The 25,981-nt window shown below is 44.9% G+C and overlaps 1 protein-coding gene across 5 annotated transcripts in view; it reads left to right on the top strand.

The window, feature by feature from the left end:
- The window catches only part of EHBP1 (EH domain binding protein 1), a 2,510,899-nt gene that overhangs the window by 181,807 nt on the left and 2,303,111 nt on the right, over positions 1–25,981 (top strand). The window lies entirely within an intron of this gene.

Here is a 25,981-nt window from a genome sequence, read left to right as displayed (position 1 = left end):
GCTTAGTCCAAGAACAATTGTGAGTTCTGGTTCTGATGTTGTCCCATTGGTGGTTAATTGGTCTGTAGTTTAAAGCCAGTCACCACTGGAAGCAACAAAAAAAAAAAAACTGGACTTGTGACAACTTGGGTAATGTAAGTTAAATGGTCTTATATACCGCCCATCTGCTGATGATGTTGCACCTCTTCACATGAATCTGTGAAAAAGGCAGGTAGGAAAGCCTTGTTGATGGTTGCAAATTGGACGTAATTGTTCGCTGTGTGCAGATGTGAACATTCTACATTCATTGTACTGGGTCAAGCAGGCACAGATCACAAATCGCGGCTGCCCGTACAGGTAAAGTGTTGATTGAACCTGAACAGGCCCTCTAGGATATTGCGGTATGAAGTTGAAGATTTTGCCGCATAAATAAAAATATTTTTTGTGGCTCAAAATTGTTTTTATTGCAGCACACGTTGGCACTGTCGACTCACACATTGACACCGATAGCTGCGCCATCGACTCCAACTCACACATCGACGCCGATATGTGTGTCATCAACGCAGATATCTGGGTCATCGACACCTTCAGCACCTCTGATGAAAGAGAAATATTCCACACCTCGTATGTCATCCCTGTCGATGTCGATCACTTGAACATCCTTGATGCTTTCGTCAAAGACATTGAAACCGTTGTTAATTCTGTCAACGTCATCGAGGCCAATTACTAATCTATCGAGGCCAATGACTTCTACGTCAACTATGACCAGTTTAGCCCCTCCTGTAATGACTTCTATAGCTCCTGCCTCTTTGGAAAATAGCCACACACCACTACCACGCTCTGATTATTTCAGAGCTCTCATCAATTTATGAGGAGGGTGAGGATTCAAATCTAGAAAGACCTTTTGGTCTAGAAAGTTAGAACCCACACTCCAGAAGAACTAATTTCTGAAGAGGTGAGGTTGAAGGATTTACAGGATTCCTTGCAGGAAGCAAGTGCAATAGGTACCTCCCCTGAGACAGATTTTAGCAGGCCTGAACCAGGGGAACATGCTGAGAGTAATTATAGGTCTCATGAACAGAGTCATGGAATAATTGGGGTGGGCGAGACATGCACCAATATACGAGCAAAATGACCTCACCGGCATGCTTGATCGAGGAACATCAAGAGGATCCTATAGTTCCTTTTCACAAAGCTTTGCAGAAAAGTGTCCAGCAATTGGGAAACGCCAGAAATCATTCCAGCAGTTAGTAAGAAGTTGTCTGCGAAATAAAGAGCTTGATCTGCAGACCCACCATACTTGTCTAAACATACAACCCCTGAAAGCTTGGTTGTTCATGCTGCAACTTTGTCAGGAAGAGAAACTGCATATCCCACAATCCTGCAGGATTGTGACAATAAAAATGTTGATGACATGGGCAAGAAAGTTTTCTCTGCAGACTTTAGCGCCATGATGCATGCTAATGCCACATGCACGCTGGCAAGATTTAGCCACACCCTTTGGGAGTGTTCTTCAGTGGCGACTGACTGTTTCCCCAGAAGAGGAGGAACGATACGGTTTCTTGAATATTATCAAAGATGGGAAGGATGCGATGTGTGAATCCCTCCAAACCGGTCTCGACTCTGTTGACCACATCAGCAGATCCATGGCGGCTAGTACCACAATCCGAAGATTTGCGTGGTTGCGGAAGTCTGGATTTGCTCCTGATGTGCAATCTAGACTTCTGAATATGCCCTTTGCCGGCACCCATCTATTTGGTAAAAAAGCTGATGACAGTTTGGAGAAGTTGCAAACTTCCAAAGCGGTGGCCAAATCCCTTGGAGCTGCAAAGGCAGAGGACAGCTAGCTCAAAGGGGCCTGAAATGATTCACCCGTGGTGGACAGGGCAAGGGTACTAAGTCCGCATCCGCAGGTGCTACTTTACCCCTTAGCATCTGCTTCAGCTGCCCAAAACCCCTCTGAGGTCTTAAATCACAAGACATCAGTAGGAGGCAGGTTAGCTCAAAATCTGACAGAATGGCAGGCTATTACTTCCAATGCTTGGGCATTGGAAACAGTTGCCAAAGATTACTGCCTGCCTTTCCTACACACACCTCAGAGTCATCCACTGCGGAACAACTCTTTGATGTTTCCAGACCCTCTCCTTATGCAGGAAATTTTGGACCTGCTAGAGAAAGGTGCTGTAGAACCGGTACCTGCGGCAGAGAGGAACAAGGGTTGATACTCCCCATATTTTCTAATTCCAAAAAAGGACGGAGGAATGAGACCCATCTTGGACTTGCGAGAATTGAACAAGTTCCTAAGGAAAGACAAGTTCAAGATAGTTACACTTTCTCAGATCCTTCAGGCCCTCCAACTCCAGGATTGGTTGGTATCTCTGGACCTTCAGGATGCTTACTTTCATGTGCCAATACATCCGAAGCACAGAAAGTACCTGAGGTTCGCCATTGGCAGCTCTCACTATCGATTTCGTGTTCTGCCATTTGGGCTAACCTCCGCCTCGAGGGTCTTCACCAAGCTAATGGCGGTTGTGGCAGCGAGTCTCAGGAGCAGGGGATTCACATCTACTCCTACCTGGAAGATTGGATGATCAGAGCAAGTTCCCCGGAACAAGCTCGGGAATCATCTAGATATTGTTTGCCACTCCCTCCACAGGCTGCGCTTCTTCCTCAACTTCAAGAAGACCCATATGATACCATCTCATAAACTTCAGTTTATTGGAGCAATCCTGGACACATCCCTGGAAAAAGCCTCACCACCAGAGGTGAGGGCTCAAGACATTTTACAGATGGTGACAAAGTTCCAAAAAGCCCAATATCTTCCAGCCTTCGATTTTCTGAGGTTGCTCGGCCTGATGGCATCCTGCATCGTTTTCGTGCCTCGGGCCCATCTGATAATGAGATCCCTCCAGGGGTCTCTCAGGACCCAGTGGTCACAATTCTCGTGAAAAATGTCAGTTCTCCTTCAAATACCGAACAGATTTGCTCTGGATCTTCAATGGTGGGTTTCTTGAGAAAACATCTTGAAGGAAGAACCCTTTTGGCAACCATGGCCGGAGAGAACAGTATTGACAGACGCCTCACTCACGAGGTGGGGAGCCCATACCAACGATTTGACCATCAGCGGTCGTTGGTCTCCATCGGATTCCAAACTACACATTAACCTTTTAGAGCGGAGGGCAATCAGACTAGCGCAGAAGACCTTTTTGCCCTCTGAATGGGGAAGAATGTTCTGATAATGACAGACAACACAGTGGCCATATACTACCTCAACAAAAGAGCGGCAATGCAGCTCTGGTTTTGGGCAATACAAGAAGAAATCTGTCGGCAGTCCACCTAGCTGGAGAGATGAACACGATGGCGGATGCTCTGAGCAGGCAGAGCACAGTATCCCACGAGTGGGAACTAACTCGGGAAGTCCTTCAAGAGATCTTTGCCCTTTGGGGAACCACTCAAGTGGATCTGTTTGCAACAAATGCCAACAGGAAGTGCGAGCTGTACTATTCCGGGATTTTCCCCCGAGAGGAGCTCTAGGGGATGAATTTGTGGTGGACTGGGAGTATCCACTCCTTTACGCATTTCCTCCAGTCCCCGTCATTCCTCATGTAATAAGGAGGTTGAGAAGGTTCAGGAAAACCATGATTCTAATTGCCCCGGATTGGGCCAGGAGAACGTGGTACCCGGACCTTCTAGACATACCCATCTGTCCTCCGATTCATCTTCCACAAAGAGAGGATCTTCTCTCACGAGAGGAGGGTCAGGTCTCCATCCGGATATCAGGACTCTCAGCCTTCACGCATGGTTTCTGAGAGGCTGAGGTACAATGATTGGGACCTCCCGGATGATATAATAGAGGTGTTGCTTTCGGCCTGAAGGCCAGTAACCAAATCACTATACCGCTGCACTTGGAACACATTCTGCAGCTGGTGTAGAGATAGAAATGTGGACCCTTTTTCATGTAATACACCAACAGTGTTATCTTTCCTTTTACACCCTGCAAATTTAGGACTCCAGATTGGCACAGTCAAGCGTTGCCTAGCAGCGCTTTCTATTTTTAAACGCACTGCTGAGGAACCTTCATACTTCAAAATACCCTTGATTATTTTTGAAAGGATTGACCAATGTTTACCCCCCAACTCCATTTCAAGTCCCCCTGTGGGACCTTAAGTTAGTCTTGAAATTTCTAATGGGTACTCCTTTTGAACCCCTTCATTCCTGCCCGCTGAAATTCCTCACCTTCAAAACTGTTTTTCTAGTGGCAGGAACTCCTCCAGAGCAGGTTAGTGAGTTACAAGCTTTCTTGCCAACCCCTCACACTGTCTTTCATAAAGACAAAGCTGTCAGGTGAAGCCAAATTTCTTCCCAAAGGTTGTGTCGGAATTTCATATTATGCAAAAGATAACCTTACCTTCGTTTTACCCTCCTCCACATCCGGGAAAGTGGAAGAAAGGCTGCACAGACTTGACCCAAAGCATGCTTTGAGTTTTTATATCAGCAGACTTGCAAAACTTAAACAGACCAATTGCTTGTGGGATACGCAGGGCATAAGCTGCCCCTAGCCATCACTAAACCAACCATTTCAAGATGGATAATTCAAACTATCCTAGAATGCTATAAACTGGCAGGGAAAGACGCTTCTCACCATCTGAGGGCTCATTCAACCAGGGGTATTGCAGCTTCATCAGCCCTCGAGAGGGAAGTTCCAATAAAAGACATATGTGCTGCCACATGGCCGACTGCACACACCTTCACTAGATTCTATAATTTAGACTCATCCACTAGCCAGGAGACCAAATTTGGGAAAGCTGTATTGCACTCTGTGCACAATTAAAACATACTAATTTTTACTCCCTCCTCCTGGACATATTACTGCTTTGGGAGACTATCAAAGAAAAGGAATACGTGGGAGGACACAACCCATTCGAAGAACAAGTTACCAACTGTAACGTATTTTCGACTGGATGTTCCTCTCACGTATTCCTCATCGCCCCTGCCATCCTTCCCCACTGTAAAACTTCCATTGTAGTTGCAGTCCGTGCTCCCTCCAGGGAAATGACAAGGGTAATGACAGTGTCATACTGCACAATAACTAACTCTTCAAAATGGAACTGAGCAATAGATGCTGCGCGCGTCTATACCAGTGATGACGTCGAGACAGAGGCCTTCGAGGGACATCGACTCGACAGTCATTGACACGCAGCGCCCTCTACTGAAAAGTTTCCAGAGCAGCAAGCTCGATATGGGAATATCAAAGATAAGGAATACGTGGGAAGAACATCCAGTCGAAAGAACGTTACAGTTGGTAAGTAACTTGTTCTTCTCTTGCCACAGTGATGCCAGGCAGGGGTTTATATACTCCTGGCTTGCTGCAGTTTTGTCCCTGGATACAAGCCATGGCTCCATCCCAAACAGTCCTGCGCTTCCGTACAAAGGATGCTCCAAAGTCTTCCTTTCTTCGTTGTCAGCGGTTTCTGTCAGAACATACTACTCTACATTTTGCTACCTTACATAGAAACACACTGGAGCCCTGCAGACTTTTACAAAACTTGAGGCCTAGCCACAGGAAAAACTAAACATTTAGCATACACAATTTTCTTTAATTCTGTCCATATTTCACTCATGCTACTCATGTTATCTGAGCCCTATGGCTTTACGCATTTATTTTTAGAATCTGTCTCATCCTGCATTTTGTCAGACAGAAAGCCTGCCTTAACCTTTGACTGATGGTAAACACCTGGTGAGTGAATTTGTGCTGCTAGTGCTAGCACGAACACTGCGGAAATGCCTTTAGTCCATTTTTAGCACCGGCCACATTCCTTCTGGCACGGCGCTTGACTCCTCTATAACACTTAAGATTTTACATTTGCCAAGGATCTGTCATTACAAATGTATTCAGCTTATAGTTAATTGCGCCTTATATTTGAAAAATAACTGCCTTCTTCAGTGTCTGCCCATATCTGTGTATGTGATTATATTTGCATGGAAAAGCCTTCCCAGTCTTCTTCCCCCCCATTATAGCACCTAAAAGAAGTATTGCCTAATTCTAAAGCGCTTGGGTGTGCGGGAAGACCCTAGTTCCTTCCCAACACATGCTTCAGCCCAAGTGAGATCTTTATCAAGGCTGAAAGCGGCAGCTAAAAGAGGAGCATACTAGAGGAGCAAACATAGAGCACTTCAAGAAGAGGGTGAGGGGGGAAAGAAAAGATATATTGGAGAGACAATAGTGTACATGTTGGCTTCTGTACAGTGTTATTATAGTGAAATTGTGGGTGATAAAAATGGACACTTTAGATTTTCTCTTTTTAATCTGCTGGTTTTGTATTTGGTTAGTATTCATTTTACTAAGTTAATGTGATATTCCATTTGATCCAATTTATTCTGATAACTATTATCAAGATATACTGCACTTAGATGGATTGTTGGGGGTAGGGAATTTGCCTCACTTTAATGGTTTGTTGGGGGTAGGAAGTGTGCTGCACTTCGATGGATTCTTGTGGGTAGAAAATGTACCATACTTAGATGGATTGTTGGGATAGGAAATGCACCTCACTAGATGGATTGTTGGAGGTGGGAAATGTACCGCATTTGGATGGATTGTTGTGGGTAGGAAATATACCTCACTTAGTTGGACTTCTGGGACCACTAATATGTCACACTTAGATGGAAGGTTGGGAGTAGGAAATGTATTGCTACTAACTAACCATTCTAAAAGCTCACCATTATGCATACTCGCTCTCTAACTCTGAACTAAACACAACCATACCTCTACCGCTCCACAAACCGCATGCACTTCAAAAACCCAACATGAAACCAAATCATACACAACTAGACCTCAACACCACATGACGGCTACCGACCGAAAACACACCAACGCTCAGTGTCTGGTTTCTCCGAACTGAAGCTGCCAACAGCACATCAAAACTCTCTTGCTCTTCTCCCTCTCAAACCCTGCTAACAAACTCCCAACCCATCCCATTGCAGATCCGCCAGAGTGCCAAGAAACCACGCAAGTGGCGACAGTGCACGGTACAAGACTGATTAACATGAGCCTAATCTCTGGATATGCCAAATGAAAAGGCTTGTAATTGCTAGTAAGATAATGGTACCATTAATCAAATAAGAGGTATAGGAGACTTGCATCTACATCTGGTTTCTAAGAGTTTTCTGTGTATGATCATCGCAAAATCCATATGGTAACTAATAGAAAAAAGTAACACTATAGCTTGTTGATAGTGGTTGACACTTGTAATTTGTTCAGTGGAAGATAATGTGTATCACCTTTCAATGGTGTGTGAAAAAATCACCTTGTGGATATTGGTTGATACTGGTGTGCTGCTCCCATTAAAGGCTGCTTTGTTAATTTTGCTTGGGCATCACGGTTGTTAATGTACTTAAACGTAAATAAGAATCAAAAGATTTTTTGGAGCCGATTTGTCAACTGTGCCGTAGTACATGCCAATATACGCATGGGTGATCTAAGAGATAGTTTAAAATAAAGCTGGTCCTGGTTAAGTTGCTAATAAAATGACTTACCTAATTCAATAATTGGTCTCCTATATTGGTTGCCTTGTTAGGGGCCTCCATGTCACGTCTGGCGTCCCGTGTTTTCACTATGCGCGCCATTTTGAATGTGTTTACATGCTTGTGGTGATGTCACACATTGACACGCTTGACATCACCATCTGCTCTATGTAGCATCCTCAATTTAAACATTAGTAGATATAGTAACGCCGTATTGGTTACTTTTGTATACAAGTGTTTGAATGGTTAATGCGACTTGATCTTGTATAACTCTAGCGGTCAGTTGGATGCAAATGCATAACCTATTTGGGTGTGTCCACCCCAGTGGTTGCTACCCTATGCTCGACAATTTGATAGATGAAGTTAGATTTGATTAGAGAATTCTCTTTATTTAGTCAATTAATTGTTCTAGTTACTATTGGCATTGCATCATTATGCACAGGTAATATTTGCTATAATTTGACCCGTAAAAGTGGTATTGATTAGAATATTGACAACTAATTGTATTGGTTGGCCCGGGAGGCCATAGGTCAATCTGCAGTGTGAGAAACATTTGGTAACCGTCAAGGAGAACTCAATATAACAAATGTAAAGACTAGGTTGGAAAAATATTGGGTGACCGAGCAGTTTAGCAGGTTACTTGCACATCCTGTTCTGTTTACAACGATTATTTGACATACGCAGGGCAGTAGTGGGCCATCATAGCAAAACAGGTAATACACAATATAACATGACAATGGGAAGCAGAAAAACAGTTGGACATCCAAGGAACAAGATCCCAGTATGGCGTGAAACTAATTGGGACGCTGTCCCTTACCTGGTATTTGAGCAGTCTGAATGCATAAGCCGGTAAAATGGCTCAGCGGGTTGAGTGCTCGCTGCTGCAATCTGAGCGTGATCTGCAGGTCACAGGTTTGAATCCCGGCAAGGCTAACTCAGCCTTTCATCCTTCTTGGTACTCGATAAATGAGTACCAATTTCGGTTGGGTGATATTGTATGTAAATGTGTTCTGTAAAGCGCTTTGGATTAAGGTGCTATATAAATAAAACATCATTTCATTATCAATTTGAGGCTGAAAAAATATTGTTGGGACCAACAATGTTTTTTCTCCAGGTTAACGGTAATCTCAACATAATCTAGGGCTGGTATTGTTATATTAGCAAACTCCACTCCCAGAATATGTGGAGAAAGTGCTGGATAGTGGGAGAAAATAATTCTTTTCCCAGCGATATTTTTCAGGTTTCTATTATGACGGCCTACTCGGGCCAAGCTGATGATAGCCAACATAGTGAATCCAACACCAGGTGCTCTGTGAAAGCTCTAGCTACAGGTGTGTGTGTGTGTGTGTGTAAATGGCTTTGGTGATGGGGTGGTCAGACTTTGGGGACTTCCGCAGCACATGGGTATCACTGTTGGCACAAGTATGGGTTGCAGCACTACACAAGAGAAAAGGAGAGCAAACACTTCTTTATTTACCCTCTTGTCCCCCTCGCCAACAGTGGCCACTAACGGCCAGATTCTATATACTGAAAAGCCTGGATGAACGATGGGCACTCTTACAAGAGGGTGAGATTTAAAATGTGTCTTCTATCACACCAATGCCCTCGATATGATATGGCATTTATAATGCGCCTATACACAAGTGTTTCAAGGCGCGACGAGGCAAGGCAGGGGAAACAGAGGGAAGACAGACAGCGATCCTACTAGGCCAGGTGACATTGAGATCATGCAGGTGCAGGGGAGAAGGAGAGGGAGAAAGTGCGGAGGGAAAAGGAGGGGCAGTGCAGTATATAGGAAACAGTAAAATAAATAAATAAAATAAATGATAAATAAATGCGGCCAGCTGGTGGCAAGTGATAGTAGGGGCTGTAGGGATACCGAAACAGTCCCCAAGTGCAAGGGTTGCCAGGGGGGCAATGCAGGTGTTCAACTGGCTGGGAGGAGACCTGGGCCCGTGATCAGAGGGTAGCCAGGTAACCAGTGCAGTTTCAAATTCAGCCAGAGAGCAGCAGGGGAGGGGAGGACAGAAAGTAGAAGCAAAGAGGAAGGTCTTGAGGTGCTTCCGGAACCGGATATGGTTCTCCTCAAGTTTCAGAGAGGCAGGGAGGCTGTTCCAGAGGGAGGCCCCAGCAGATGAAAGAGATCTACCACCAACTCGCTGCTTGGAGAAGAGACTAACCCTGAGGGAGTTGGAGGAGGATGAGCAAAGAGCTCGAGAACTAAGATATTTAGGAATGGAGAGTTAAAGGTATTGAGGCCCCAGAAGGCCTTGTGGACAATGCAGAGGGTTTTGAACGTAATCCTCATCGCCACTGGGAGTCGGTGCAGAGATGTCAGTCCTGGAGAGATACGATCCCTGAGCTTGAGGCCAAGGACAAGTCTTGCAGGCCTGTTTTGGATGAGTTGCAGAGGGCAGAGCGTAGAGGCAGGCAGTTCTAGAAAGAGGCTGTTGCAGTAGTCCAGCCTAGATGGGACAGCCTGCAAGTTTCAGGCCTATTAAGAGCTTTTTGAGGAGGTGTTATCAGTATGTATGGGAGGCTGGGTTCCTATTGGAATTAATCTGTAAAATCCAGTTTTATCTATCTTTATCAACCTGGGTTGATTGACTTAAACTGTTATGAAGGCAGCACCAGGGGCTCTGCTATCCAACAGGAGTGTGCACTCTTTTTACCAGTTTACATTTACAGGTCACCTTTGGGTATTTCAACCTTTTTCATGACTTGTGTGTGTATTATTTATTTGGGAGTTTTGTGGAGTTCTACAAGTGACCTGCCTGCCTCCTCAAAGGGCTTGTCTGCCTTGCAACTCCCTTAAAACTAAAGAAGTGCCATTTACTTATAAACAGGAAGTTATGATGGGGGGATTAAAAGGAAAGGCGAGGGTGGGCAAGGTTAGGTATAGATGCAGTGACAGGATTTGGAAGTCCAGCTGAGGTTTTTGGTGAAGGAAAAGGAAGGTGTAGATTAATAGTAATGTTAACTCTTCTGGAAAAATATGTATTTTGGGAACAAAACACATAGATGCTAACAGAGCAATATTGCATAACATATGCCAGCAGTTTAGTTTAGTTTATCTTAGCTGAGCATGGCATAGCATAACACAGCATAGAATACTACGTCATCTTGCAGAACATGCCAAATGTAACATAGAACAACCACACAGCGAAAAGGTTATATTGGATAGCGCACCATACAAATAATTATACAACTCAGCATAACCCAACCAAGCACTGTGAAAGAAGTATGTCCAAATAAGAGTAATAACAAGCGAAACAGGATACAATGGAATAATATTACAGAGAGAAAGGTCCAGTGTACAGGGTACCCAAGTGTATTCTGGAGCAAGAGTCTTGTGCAAATATCCATAAGAAACGAATGTAGAGATGGGATCACAATCCTTGTCCTCCAAGATGTTGGTGGAATAGTGTTGAAGGAAGATGCTGGCTCATTCTTACGCTTGCTGAGAGGAGGAAGAGGAGAGGAGCTCTATGCAGACGAAACCTAAAAGGACCTGGCTGATGGTAGAGGTGGCTGTTGAAAGAGGCGATGTAAAGATGCATTATGCCAACCATGGGGAGCTATAACTATCAGAGGCTGCAGTGGGGAGGCATGAATCCTGGCATTGCTGAAACAGGGATTAGCTAGCTCGGAGGTGTGGGAATGCTCAAGGGAAGCGCTGAGGCCAAACTCTGTATGTCGGCAGGGATCACAGAGAGGAGGGTAAGAGAGGCAAGGGGCAGAAATGTGTGACAAAGTGAGAAGACTGTGCTGTGGTTGTCTTCCAGGGGACTGAAGCTCTGAATCAACAGTTGTGCGGTACTATGACACAGGGAATCTGGTCAACAAAGTATGTGGTTGCAGGAAGAGTGGGAGAAGAGATGGAGCGGCTGATGTTGTTCAATGTTGAGAAGCACTGCAGCAGTAATTGTGGAGCCTCAGGACTGGTCAGCGGTTGGCGACAGAGGGAATGGGTACCACAGAAAGCAGAATGCACACCAAAGAGGGGGGGGAGTATGGAAAAGTTGGATACTAATGGTATGGAGAAATTGTAGAGTGGGGCAACTGATGAGGGGAGAAGGGATTCTAAGGGAGTGGCAAGGATGTGTATGCAAATTAATTGTCCCTGGAAGACAGTGATTTGTAAATAAAACATAATCGACAAACAATAAAAGATGAAAAAAGAGGGAAGAAAAAGATGGGGGAGGACTTGCAACGAAAGGGTAGGCCCACCATAACACTAATCCCGCTACAGCACAGGAACCTTACAAACCATAGAGGAAAAAGTGGGACAGCCAAACTATTTTAACCTGTATAAAGTCTTTGGTAGAACGAGAATCAAGACTGTTGGAGACAGTGCTGTAGAAACAAAGTGTACCCAAGATGCAATGAATTATTACCATTATCGCCATAGTATAACATCCAGAGTACTATTGTTTCTCCAGCATTGGATCTTTCATAGATTCACATGCTTCAATATTCCGTTTTCAGACTGGGAATCCCCGGTAATTTAAATAAAAAAAGTAATAACATAAAACTTCTTCCTTGAGAGGAGAAAACTAGCCCCATAGGGCATGTGTAGTCCTTCACTTGTGTAGTCCCTCCACCTCCTTTGGTGCTTTTACGCCCCATCTAATGAGGTGGCAGGGCTTAGGCTCCAACCCAGTCAGCCATTTTTAGATTTTTCACTGTCTACGGATCAGGGGAATCCTCTTCAGCTCTCTGAGCAAATTTGTTTTTTCAGTTTTAATTGTAGACATTTCTGTCATACTTTAAGCTTGTTTAGCTTCGTTTTCACTGGGGCTTTCTGGTACAACTCTTTGAGATCAGGTTTCCACCCTTTGCCGCCTAAAAACGTTGTGTTTTTGGGCTGCTCACTCTCACCTCATGGCTGAAACTCCAGCACAAGCTGCCAAGGATAAGAACTCGGTGTGCAGTTATAATGTCAAACATTTGGTCGAATTACAAAAATGTCGAAAAAATAATGTAAAAAAAATTATAATTTCGAATGCTTTCTTTTTTATTTACATGTTTTATTGGGTTCTGCAAGTAAAAAAAAGGGTTAAACAGAAAAAAAATTAAAAAAGAGGGGTTGGGGGGGAACCCCTCCCATTTCAAACAAAAAACAAAGAAATAGACATTTGAATTTTTTTTTTTTCGACATTGATTTCGTCATTTTGACTTTCGACAAAATGTTTTTCGAAATTATCACTATAAACCGAAGACCTCCCTTTTCAAGGGCTGCTCCAGGTGTGGTAAAAAGGTCATCTTCATACAGAGACCCCCACTAACTTTGCATCTAATGTCTTTAACCACATGACATCCAGTCATGTAAAATGTCAAACTTTTTCGAAGAAGACTCTGGAAGACAGGTGTAGTAGACTGTTAATCCACCTGGAGAGCAGGCGGATGTCGTCTGATAAGGAATCCAGCAAAACTGCAAACTCAACTTACGCCAGGCACCCTGAGAAGCAAGCTCCAAAGAGGAGAGCTTTTTCAATGGATTGAGCAGACTCTCTACCATCCAAGGGCAAGAGGAGGAGTGGGAATTCCTCAACTGAACCTGTATCTAAAGGTCTGCTGGAAGGAGAACTACACAAAGGTAAATGTTACTCCTTTTCTTCGCCGCCCCCAATGAAACTGATAAACCGTCGCCCACCGTGAAACCAAACACCTCGTCGACGAAGGCATCATCATCGAGAGAAGCGTTGACGAAGCACCCGTACACGAACCACACCGCCAAAAGCACACGTCAACGAAGACATCCTCGTCGATGAAGCACTCGTCGACGTCCAAACATTTGTCATCGACGGAATAAACGCAAACAAACAGTCAACGAGCCCCCAAGAACATGACAAAACACTGTTGATTGAACCAATGCCACCAAATGTCATCGAGCCCTTTCAACAACCAGAGGAAGCTTTATGCACTCATACACCACAGCTAGATGGGTTAAAAAGCATTACTGCTCTATCCCCCAATACTGAGATGAACGAACTACATGACATCATATTACAGGAGGAGTTCTCGGAGGGCGAGGAACAATTGCCAGTAGAACCTAAAGAACACACACTCCACACTGTCAACCGGTGATGGAAGAAGTGGCAGATCCTTTCAACCCTGCTCTACTGCAGTCCATGCACAGAATTATGGATGAGTTCCAAAGGAGGCAAAGGGCAAGACTCCTGGCCACTCGCACAGTTCCTGTAAGCAGACCTTCACAAAGCACATCACCACATTACGGCGGATCTCCCAGGTCTCATTCACTGCCGACACAATGCCCATGCTGTGACAGATCACCCAGGTATCATTCACCGCTGACTCAATGCTCACGCTATGGCGGATCACCCAGGTCTTAAAAGAGAAGACGCTCTCCATCTCCTCTAAGATCTTCACCTCAAAGATCCAGAGCGTGCAATGCGCCTTCAATTGTTACAGCTTCAGAATGTCCAGATGACATCGTAGACGATGCAGGGGAGCCCAATGACCCATTTAGGGAGTTTTCCGTTCCCAGCAGTCATGGCGACGAGCCGGAAGAGGGTAAACTGCCTCAGGACATTCCAAACATAGACCCAGACAACTGGGATTCTAGTGTCATCGAGAAGCAGAAGAAACATGACTCAGAGGGAGGATCCTCACCTCTGGATGGTATTGTATCTTTTCATTCCATCATGGCAAAGTCGGCAGAGATCTGCAAAATACCACAGAGGAGAAAGCATCAGTCCTCTATGAGCACAGAGACAAAAGACGACACACCATACCAATATTGGAAACCATTTGGGACGCAGGTGAAAAAGTCCTGGCCACTCCTCTGTCCACTCCGGCGCTAGTGGCAACACCAGATAAGAAGTATAAAACACCGGACTCAGCGCCATTGTGTCTCGGAGGCCATCCTAAACCCGACTCCATTATCATGGTGGCGGCGAGGAAAAGACTGCAAGACCCAGCCATTCCCCTCACAACTCCGCCGGATAAGGAGGGACATAAACTAGAAGTGATGGGACGCAAGGTGTCAACGGCGGCTTCGTTGACGATGCAGGCCAGCAACGCCATGGCCATGATGGCAAGGCTGGATGGAGAATTATGGCTCTGTATGTCCCGTCTCACTAAACAATTACCAGAGGAGTTTCAGGAAGAGGCCAAAGCCATTATCACAGACGGCGAAGCGGTCTCGGACCACATGATCGACACATCTGTGGACACCACTCACTGCAGCAAATTTCGCGAGACTCCAAGCCTGGATGAACACCACAAGTTTGAGGCCAGAGGTACAGGCACAGATCCTAGACATGCCCTTCGATGGACAAGACTTATTTGGGAAGAAAATAGATGACCACTTGAAGGGCATCAAGGCTGACACTGACATCGCTAGGGTGATTAGCTCTTCAAAGGAAAAGGACCACTGTCCTTTTCGCTCCTTTTCGAGGTATCTTCTCCAAGTACAGGTCATACGGCAGATCATTCCAGCGTCAAGCATTCTCTTCTACCTCCTTCCAATGACGAGGTAGATACCAACAAGGTTCCAGCAGGTACCAGAACCAATGTAGCAGAAGGGGTTCAAACCAGGACAGGAACCAGACCAAAAAGAACTGACTTGTACTCAGCGCTCATCCACTTCCCACCCCAGTGGGAGGATGCGTCTCACTGCACCTCAATCATTGGTACGCCATAACGTCGGACAAATGGGTGCTTAAAGTTATTAAAGGGGGACATACCATAGACTTTCTTCAATGACCACATCGCCCACCGGCAAGGAAAAACATCCTCCGGCTGCAATAGCTAAGGGTAGAAGCCACCAAGCTTTTACTAATGTCCGCCATAGTGCTGGTACCAACTCTAGAATGGGGCAGAGGATTCTACTCCCTCTTTTTTCTAGTAAAGAAGAAAAACAGCCAGTGGTGCCTGTGAGATATCTGAAGGTGTTGCACCCACCAGTCCCCGGAGGTCCGTCATCCAGGTGGCCAGGACACAGCCATCATTTTTGGATCCAGTTCCTGGGTGTGGACCAGTGCGGGAGGATAACCAGGGTGAGTGGTCTTTGGGGAGTGGGACTGGGGCACCGGATGGCGAGACACGGTATCCCCTTCCCTGTAACACCTTTACCCCATCCTAACAGGTAGAATACTCGAACTCAACTCCCCTTAGCACCTTACCACCTTTCCCAACAGGTACACTTTCTCACGGACAGCTCGCTACAAGAGAAAACAGACTAACACCCGAGCCGTATACCTGACATGTCCCAATACAGTGGCCAGGGGGGCCAGGCAATTACTGGCCATCACACACACACACCTGACTTCCATTACACTTCTCCACATGGATACAAGGCATGAGAACACACTCTGAGCAAGGCAAAACACACGAGGAAGCAGCAGTTCCAAGATGGCAGTTTAACATGAGGAGAAAGATGGCAAAACAGAAGGGGATCGCAAGGAGAGAAGTGCCCTTGACCTTTTCAACGAGGAGCTGCTAATTTCACGAACCCTCGAATAGAAAACGTAAGACCAGGAAACCAGGATGAAGGGTCCTGCATTTTGTGTCAGAGGTACTCTGCGGCCTACCGCATCGATAATCAAGGCGGCGAGAATCGCTTGCTGCGGTGGTACTATCCTTGGCTCTACAACAAAGCAGTGCCAGTGAGATCAACAGAGCCGGTGGGTTGGAGATACTGATACCAGAATGGTCTGTGTTGAAGCTAAGGTTACAAGCGGCAACATTGTATGGTGAGCGCTGAAGCGATCAGTGCATGAAACACATGTGATAACCAATGCAAGTTCAAATTGAACAACAGATGCGTGATTGAACCTTGAAACCAAGATACAATACGCTTGACAGAGTGGTCCGGCACGCGTGCATGCTCATTGGAAGGTCTCTGTAAGGTATCCAGCTGAGAGCTGACAAAAATGAAAGAGTGACAAAGAACTGTGCATCAAAGTGGTCCTTCAACAGGTCAAGCAAAATCCTGTGCAAAGTCTTCGATGTTGATACTGCCAAGAAAGTTAATGTCAAAGTAGAGTTAAGTTGGTCCGAGCCCGAACGAGGGAGGTCAATTGAAAGCCTTGGGTTAAAGCAAGCTTGTTCTAGAGTGAATTAAATTCGTCTGAGCCGGGCGAAGGGAGACTGATTGATCATTATGATAAAACGTATCTGAGCCCGGCTGAGCGGGATCCAGGGTGAATGTGAATCACCCAAGAAATTGGATGCATGAAAATCCTACAAGTGTTTTGTTAAAGGGATCTGAACCCAGCTGAGGGGGATCCGAGGTGAATACTGAATCACCTAAGGGAGTATGTGTGAAATCCTGAGAGGAAAATAATGTAATGTATTGTTAGTCGCATCAGGCCCTCTACCAGAAGAGACTCTGGAAGGCAAAAAGTCCTCATGCTAATGTTTGAACTGTGCCCTCGTGCTTGAAAAGCCAGCAACTGCGCTAAGCTTGAGTGCACCGCTTTGTCCCATGCTGAAAACGTGGGGAAGGGAGGCCAACGCCCTGAACATCCTGACCTATCGTTTCTTGAACACTTCTTTCTTTTGCATGGCATTGTTTCCCACACTATTTGTATTTGGAGGTAAGGATTGGCATTAGGTTTATTAGTATAGGCTCTTTTATTTTGACAAGACACTACTAGGACAGTGTTATTATTTGATTGTCGTAGCTTGGTCCCATCGGTAGATTTAGGATTAGATAGTTTTTCAAACCCTTTTTGAAGTTCAATAAACACCCTTGAACTGTGGTCACTGGTGTCCGTCTTACTATTGATACCATGCCTTGCTTACACGCCCGACACTAGATCTACGGGCCCTGAACAAGTTTGTTTGTCATTGAAAATTCAAGATGACCTCCCGTCAACTGGTCCTTCCATGCCTCAGGAAAGGCAATTTCCTCGCTACTCTAGACTTGGAGGACGCCTACTTCCATGTACCCATTCACCCATCCCCCAGACCGCACCTTCGGTTCACTGTCAGCAATCAACACTTCCAGTTCAAAGTACTTCCCTTCGGCTAAAGTCAGCACCAAGAGTGTTTACGAAATGCCATGCTCCAGTGGCCGCTCACCTCGGGCTCGCTGGAAATAGTGTCGAAGGTAGTGGGAAGAACACAACCCTACTCCAAGACCTAGGGTTCTCGATCAATGAGGATAAATCGTCACCACTACCCACACAGACAGCAATCTTTCGAAGAGCAGATCTAGACACTCAAGTTCCCCGGGTTCATCCCTCTTCGGACAGAGTGACCACAATGTGAAACATTGCATGGTTCAACGAAAGAACAAGCTCCACAGTCAGACTATACAAGTCCCTTCTGGACCTGATGTCCTCCTGTATTTTTTCGTACCGAATTGCAGACTGAGGATGAGACCACTTCAGGAGGAGCTGGACAGCCAATGGACTCAACACAGCAAATCGTGGTGGACATTGTGCATCTCATGCCAGATTTCCACAAAGCCCTCGAATGGTGTGCCAAACACTCATCTTCTACAAGGTGTACCCTCCCTGGCAACGACAATGTTTTGGCAGACAAACTCAGCCGACAATTCCTTCAATCCCACGAATGGAAGATCAATGACCGCGACCTGGACAAATTATTCCTCAGATGAGGAAAACCCACCATAGACCTATTTGCAACCCACGTGAACAAGAAGTGCGATCAGTTTGCTTCAAAGTACCCGGAGAGATACTCTCTGGGGGACGCGTTCTCCATACAATGGAAAGGGAAATTAATTTACGAGTTCCCTCCGACATCTTTAATCCTGCTGGTGCTGCGCAGGATGAACGAACAACCCTGCACAATAATACTGATGGTACCAATGTGGGCACGCCATATTTGGTACCCTGCACTCCTTCAACTAGCACTGCAGAAGCCATTTCATCTCTACCCTCTCCCGCACCTGTTGTATCAGCACAGGGGCGAACTGCTTCACCACAACCCGGCAAGCCATTGCCTCCAGTGCTGGCTCCTCAGCAGTGAAAATTCCACGACCTCGCCCTAGAACCCTAATGCTGGGGTATACTGTGAGCTGCCAGGGCTACGTCCAACAGACGGACATATACTAAGAAATGGAAATGGGTCAGATCCTGTTGTTCAGAATCTGGCACATATCCCTTGTTGGCATCTGCAGAACAGATTTTACCTTACCTTCTACATCTGGCAAGGAGTGGTTCTGCAATTTCTTCCATCAAGTCCCATCTCTCGGCCATCTCCGCTTATACCACCAGGCCTCATCAACACTCTCTAGTGGCACACCCGGCAGTCAAAACCTTAATTAAAGGGCTTATGCGCTCTTTTCCCAGACAAAGGAGAATTGCTCCTGCCTGGAGTCTTAACGCAGTCTTAGCCGCACTAATAAGAGCACCTTATGAACCTATTCACAGGTGTTACATAACATTTTTATCATGCAAAACAGCCTTGTTGGTGAGTATCACCTTAGCCAGGCGCATCAGGGAGCTACAAGCACTATCCACCAAGCCGCCTTTCACAATTTTTTACGAGGATAGGGTAATTCTTCAACCTCGCCCTAAATTCATTCCTACGGTCATATCTGAATCCATTTTAGCGGAAAGAATTGTTTTGCCCCCTTTCTTTGGTAACCGCAGTGGAATGGACACTACATTCACTAGATGTGGCGAGGACACTCAAATTGTACATTGAGAGAAAAAGAGAATTCAGGATTTCAACAAGAATTTTTGTTGCCTTTGCAGGACAAACCAAGTGTCAATGCATATCAAACAAGGTCTGGCACGTTTGGTTTCCAGTTGCATTACTCACTGTCACCAAATCAGAAATAACCCTCTGCCAGCCACTCCAATGGCGCACTCCACCAGATAGAGAGCGGCCTCAACAGCGTTCCAGGCAGGAGTGTCTTTGAAGGACATCTGCTGGGCGGCCACCTGGAGCAGCCTCCACACGTATGCCAGGCATTACTGCCTGGAAGAAGACCGCAAAAAGGCAATCTGCGGTAGGACAAGCAGTGCTTCAGCACTTTTTCACTTAAGGTAGGAGCAGCCTTTTGTTCCTTAACTTTAATATATTGCGCATGCAAATACAGGTACAACCTTATGGCTATCAGACATTTTAGATTGGACTTCTTGGTATTATATTTAGACATGTGAATAAATGAAGGATCCAATGCTGGAGAAGTCTTAGTTATTTACCTGTAACTGTATTTCTCCAGCATTGGTATTTTTCATAGATTCACATGCGCCCATCCTCCTCCCCTGGGGAGAGGCTCCAGTCTCCTGTCTCCAGTCAGTCATCTGTTACTAGCCTTCACGGTTCAAAATCTGAAGATGGCTGAGTGGGGTGGAATTATACTACGAAATGAGAAAAGATTACCCCTCTCAATTACCAGTCAGGAAATTAGGGTTGGTGGTGTTTTTACAGAAGCAACATGTTAAGTCAACAAAGTGTCACATGTATAGAGAAATACCTCAAGGAACCAAACATACAATTCAAATAACTTTTTTTAAAATTGCGATTCATTAGTAATTCATTACACTATACAATATCAAAAAAGACAAACACAAGGCACAACAGATCGATGTGTCAATTAAAAATGTATATAATTCATACAGGGGTCAGTATAACTCAATTCACGAGAGCTCTTAACAAATTAGAGGTCTATTAGATAGTAGACCAGTTTCGGCTTTTACCAATTTCATTAGGCACTATCTCTAGTGTCACTACACACATTTGTATTACAGGCCTTCTTCAGGACAAACTCATTTCTTTGGTCAAGTACTAATACTGTCTTGTACCCCACGGTTGTTTCACCAGTTTTCCACAACCAGTGTGAGTAATTTAGCCCATGGGACGTGAGTTTGCTGGGGGACGCTGTGATTTTCAAAAACCAGTGAGGACGTATTTTTCTTACTTGCCAGTCACCAGTATTTATATTTAACTCAATGATAGTTCATTTTTACTGTTGGAAACGCCAAAGAAGCTCCTTTTCAGAAAAACATCAGCCGGGAATAGCATGTAAATTCTGGATTTTTTTTAATAATTCTAGACGTTTTTCGGCACTTGGTGAATTCCACAGCTCTCTGTCATTTGCTGTCCCTTGCAACAGTGTTCTTTAATTCCAGTTCCCTAGCATATATGGATCTAAATATTCCGGAGCTCCATCCACCTCCTTCCAGCCGGGTGATCGCCTAAGCCCTCCCACCTCATTGGTTGTGGCCTAAAAGGACCAAAGTAGGTGGAGGACTACACAAGTGAAAAACTACACGGGCCCTATGGGGCTCTTTGGATGTAGTTTTCTATTCCTAAGGAAGAGGAAGAAGTTTTATATTATTACTTTTATTATTTAAATTACTGTGGATTCCCAGTATGGCAACAGGGAGTATTCAAGCATAAATATCAGCCTTGCCTTGAAAGCTTGTTTATTTATCTAAGGCACACACGCACGCATCAGCACCACCTGCCAACTCTTACAGGGGTTGCAACATGATACTTATGTTGTAGTTGCCGGTTCACTGTAACCTTCAACCTCCAACCACGCTGCCCACTGCACCATGTATTCATGTACAGTTATCTGTCAGTACCAGATTCGCCTGTAACCCTATGAACCTGGGACTGCTTTATGCTCTCTCTTTTCTGTCTGTCTTTTTCTGAAACTAAGTAAGCTTCGTGTAACAGCGCCACGATGCCGAAGGGCTGTTTTGTGTGCTTTATAAATGAAAAAAAATTAAAAATAAATAAATGTGAATCTATGAAAGATACAAATGCTTGAGAAATACAGTTACAGGTGAGTAACTAAGACTTTTCTTTTTCCCAAAATAAGATTTGCATCAGGGGCACAAGACTTTTTTTTTCTTATGCACACAAAAACCCTTCATACAAGATTACTGCCATGCAAATGTAGTTCTAGAACGGGTGTCTACAAACGGTGGTTCGCCAGATATTTTGGACTATGACTCCCATGATTCCTCATCATTGACTATGCTTGCAAAGACTGATGGGATTTGTATTCCGGAAAATGGGGAGATCTAAAGGTTGCTGATCCCTGTTCTAGAAGGAGCTTGTTTTTTCTTTGCATGGCAGTCTGAGAAAGAAGGTAGAGGTACAATGAGGAGGGGAGGTTGCAGGTAAGTGAAAATGTTTTTCTTTTTTTTGGCCATAGGCAGGAGTGGGAGGAGCCAGCCAGAGCAGCCAAAAGCTTGATTGAAATGTGAGTTTATACTGTTAGATTCAGCCTGCATTCCAAGCAACTTGATTTGTTGCAACACCCATCCCAGATGCTAATGTGGATTAAGCTTTTGATCAAGTAAAATGATTACAGGAGGGATTACCTCGGTTGTAACTGGCGAGTAGAGTAGCAACAGGATATGAGGTCAATGGGTCCTCATAAATAAAAGCACATAATAATTTCAACAACCATTTTTATTTGTTCCTAGACAGATACCATTGTGCCTTGTTGCCACTAGGTGCTAGAATTGGAATTTTATTCTCGTAATTGCATTGTTCAGCTCTGTAATATTGACCTGATGTATAAGAAACAAAATTGCATTAAAATTAAATTTGGTAGTTTCGTAGAAACCAGTCTTGCCCATCAATTTCGGGTGATGGTTAACAGAGGCATCTGTTATGCATTAGCTGGAAAGTCATGGAAAATGGCATCCTGCACCTAATGCATCACAACCTAACTGACCTGCCCCGTCCTCCAGAGCGCTTACCTTTATGGAGCAGCAGTCGCCTGGCATGAGTATAATCGAAAAAAAATGTACTGTTGGGCCTCCCAGCATATTTATCCTGCCTCCCACGAAACAATGGAACCATTCATCCATGGACAGTCCTACCTTTATTTCCATTTCCGAAGTGGCGTAATCCAACAACATCCGTTCTGCTGATCCAGGCCGAGGGCCGTGTAAGACCACCACCCAATTGACAACTTCTGATGCTCTCTTATGGCTGCTTTATTCTTTTCAGTCCAAACCAGTTAGGAGCGCTGTATACGGACCACTGTCCTTGTCCCACGAACCCGGCCGGACAATGAACTGTAATCCAAATCTAATTGTGCAGGAGGATTGAGTTATTGTAAGTGATTTTCACCAGTGTATAGTGTGTGCTTGGTCGAGATGCTCACATTTGAGAGTTATGTTGGGGAAATGTTCGGAGTTGTGCTTTTATTGAACCATTCGAATGGATTGTGTCCTCTCACGTATTCCTCATCTTTGATGTACTCCTATAGCCTGCTTGCAGCTCGGAAACCTTTCTCTGCACAAGGTGCTGTGCATCATCATCGACCTCGTATCCCTCGAGAGCCTCCATCCTCCTAGAGTATGACATTGCTGTATATGGCGCACACCGTGCCCATTGCCGAAGTTCCATTTTTCTGCACAGCTGCTCGAACAGTTCTTTGCCACACTGTATTATTTACTGCGTGGATACGAGTTTGTTACAAAAACACTTCTACTCATACCCCGAAAACAGGCTTCACAAATGTGCTGAGTGTTCGGCTAAGATGTCCATAACCGATCCTCATCAAGCATATCTCTGCTGCCTCGGGGTGGGCCACATCGTCAAAGATTGTGGCTTGTGCCAGTCTATGACTGGAAAAGCGCTAAAGGAGAGCAAGGGGAAACCTGCTTTCGGCAAACCATCCCCGAGTTCGTCTTCGGGGACCCCCCCACAAACGTTTTGTCTGGAGATAAGAGCCCAAGAGTGAGATATCCGCACTGGGCCAAGAGTGACGGTAAACGTTTGAAGCGTTCGAGATCTCGGCGGTCCTCTTCATCATCTTCGAGGAGATCAAAGAAAAGGAGTCATCGCTCCAGGTCGTCCTCTGTGGATTCATCGCCCGAAGGGAAACTGGTAAGATTTCCTAGAAAGGGGGCTAGTCAAACGGAACTGGAAAAGATCAGCTGGCAGATGTTAAAGGTGTTTGAGAAGGCGGCAAAGCCAGCCCCTTCATTGAAGTCGTGACTCTCGACCCCATCGCGCAAAAGGTTTGACAGGGTGTTGTCTACGAAAACCACTGATCACACGGCTTCGAAGGATTCAAACACCTTGAAGGCATCTTGTGCGCCTCTCATGGCCTCAACGCCTCAAAGGGATCCTCCTTCTCCGACCTATTTGTTGGTGTTGAAGGCGTCCAAGTCGAGTCTATCAATGCCGAAAGAGTCGGGATCAAAGCCCTCTAGGCCTTTTGCAAGTCATCAAAGGTTTTTAAACCTCGGGAAGGGGGGGGGGGGGGATTTTTTAGTCCATGGCCTCTATTTATGAGGAAAAGGTGGAGGAGGAAAGCCCTATTTATAGTTTTGGTAGGGAATATGGCACTCCTGGTGTTCCAGAGAAGCTAATATCCCAAGAATCTAATCCTCTGAACTTTCTTAGTTGATGTTTCCTTGTGCATTGCATATTCTCACTCATATATTATTGGAAGTGCATGAGGGGTGGCTGGGAAGTAGAGCTGCGAGTGTGCAGTTTACTGAAAATGAGTCAGACTAATGGGCCAAGAGCTGACAACGAGAATCTGCAGCCTTAAAATGTGCAAAACACTGGCGACGTGTTGCAGAGATGGCATTTTTTTACCAATTTCTAAGGAAAGGGTGATGTCTACAAATGTTGCTCTCCGGTACAGTACAATTAAGTGGAAAAAAAACTGGCAAAAAATCTAACTTTTTTCAATGTTAGTATCTTTCCATTTCTGTTCTGCTCAGTGCAAGTTAATACTTAATGTAAATAACTTTTTTTGCTTTTGCTGTTGAAAGAGTCCATTTTTGACACATTTGTCCTTGTCAAAGTGACCAGAGAGCACGCAATTGCATTAAAATGCAAGACTGTCAATCAGAATTAATGATTATCAAGCCTAGGTTTCTAACCAAAGGCTATTGCAAACAACATATTGACGATGCTTACAAAACATCTGTTTAACCTTCTCTTGGGCAAGTAACATGATATTGATGCAAGATGTCAGTTGTGAACATGTGAGATTTATAAACTCCTAGTACTTAGACTATATTATGTAAGAATCAGCGCAGTCACAGTGTGTGAGACTACACAAGACTTTTCTGCTTGCTATTGGGTAATCTACCTTTTGGTATAGATCTGTACTACACATGTTGGTAGTGTGACTGAGCAGCCATGCTTATCGCAAGAGGAGTAAATGTGAGCTGTAGAGCTGTACATAATGAAATCAGTCAATGCAAGTAACCAAGCAACACTTAACACTCTCATGGTTTCAGTTTTAAATATATATGTATTTACTCATCACGTTTTAAAGGCAATTGTTTGTAACAATCAAACAAACTTTGGAATAATTTTTCAACAGTCAATAAAGTTGGTGAATACTCTTTGGATATGCTAATACATTTCTCCTTCAGCCTGAAGTGACTTCAATAAAAAGGATAGTATTGCATTTATATAGAACAGTAATGAACTTTAGACTTTGAGTTTCAGGAAGGAAGGGTTAAGCGAAAAATAGAAAGGTTAAAATATGCCTTCTTATGAAGAGAAAGCAGTTGGAATCCTCCAATTAAATCTAGTTAAGTCTTTCCCAGCAATAAAAGTGTTCAACAAATTACAACCTATAGGGGACTAGCAATGCCAAAGTCAATGGATTCAGAAAGGTGTCTTTAGGGAGCCAGGAAAGCCAAAGTCAATTGGACAAAGTCTATAGTTCTGATGCACTTCTTGGAAAAAGTCTTTCACAAAGTCACAGAGTTCAAAGACAATCACTGAAGGCACACAAGCTGTTTTACGCCTATGAAACGGGGAGTTGAAATCAACTAAAAGTTAAGTAAGCGCAAATTTCAAGTGCAAAAGCGCGACTTAAGGCAAGAAGGTAAGTACCCACAAGCCCAAAAAGTACCTCTGGTTTGAAGAAAAGTAGTGCAGCTGAATGCTGTCTTGCTACAGCCAAGCAGGCCCTGATTCCTGAGCCTCAGTCCTGGCCACAAGAGGGAGGACGTCTGGGGGGCTCCTGTGACAGTACTCGAGAAGGATTTCGGCAGCTACAGGCTCTCTACGTTTCAGTGGCACTTTGCGGTTTCAGTGACTCGTAAACAACACTGATGCAGATCGAACAACTCCGGTTGGACTTTCCTTGCTTCCTTGGTCCTGGACTGGTGAGGGGACTCTGGATCTGGATTTCCTGCTTCTGGAGTGTCCTTAGGAGGCTCCTGGAGCATTTGGCCAGATTCGTTCCGCAGGAGACGGTGCACTCGGCTATGGACACTCGACCACAAGCATTGGGCTTCTGCAGCAACAGAGAGGCACATCAAGTCAGAATTGTGCCAAAGTGGAGTTCGTCTCGGGGTTAGTTGGTCCCACTAACCCAAGGGGAGAAGTCGTTCCATGTGGAGCTTCTCTGTCGAGGTGAAAAAGAAGGTCAGCACAGCAGCAGGGCTTCACCGGGCAATTCAAGGTCCGGGAAGGTTGCAGCATGCTTTTCTTCACGGTTTTTTCATCAAATGTTTCTTCCAGGAGTCGACTCTGCTTCTAGTCCAAAAAAACCGGCCTTTTAAGAAAGTTTCACATCAGTCAC

The sequence above is a fragment of the Ambystoma mexicanum genome, chromosome 4q (genome assembly GCF_040938575.1).
Source record: "Ambystoma mexicanum isolate Mex_15411 chromosome 4q, UKY_AmexF1_1, whole genome shotgun sequence".
NCBI lineage: Eukaryota > Metazoa > Chordata > Amphibia > Caudata > Ambystomatidae > Ambystoma > Ambystoma mexicanum.
Note: the sequence above shows the minus strand (reverse complement) of the source record. Positions and strands in the feature narration are given on the sequence as shown.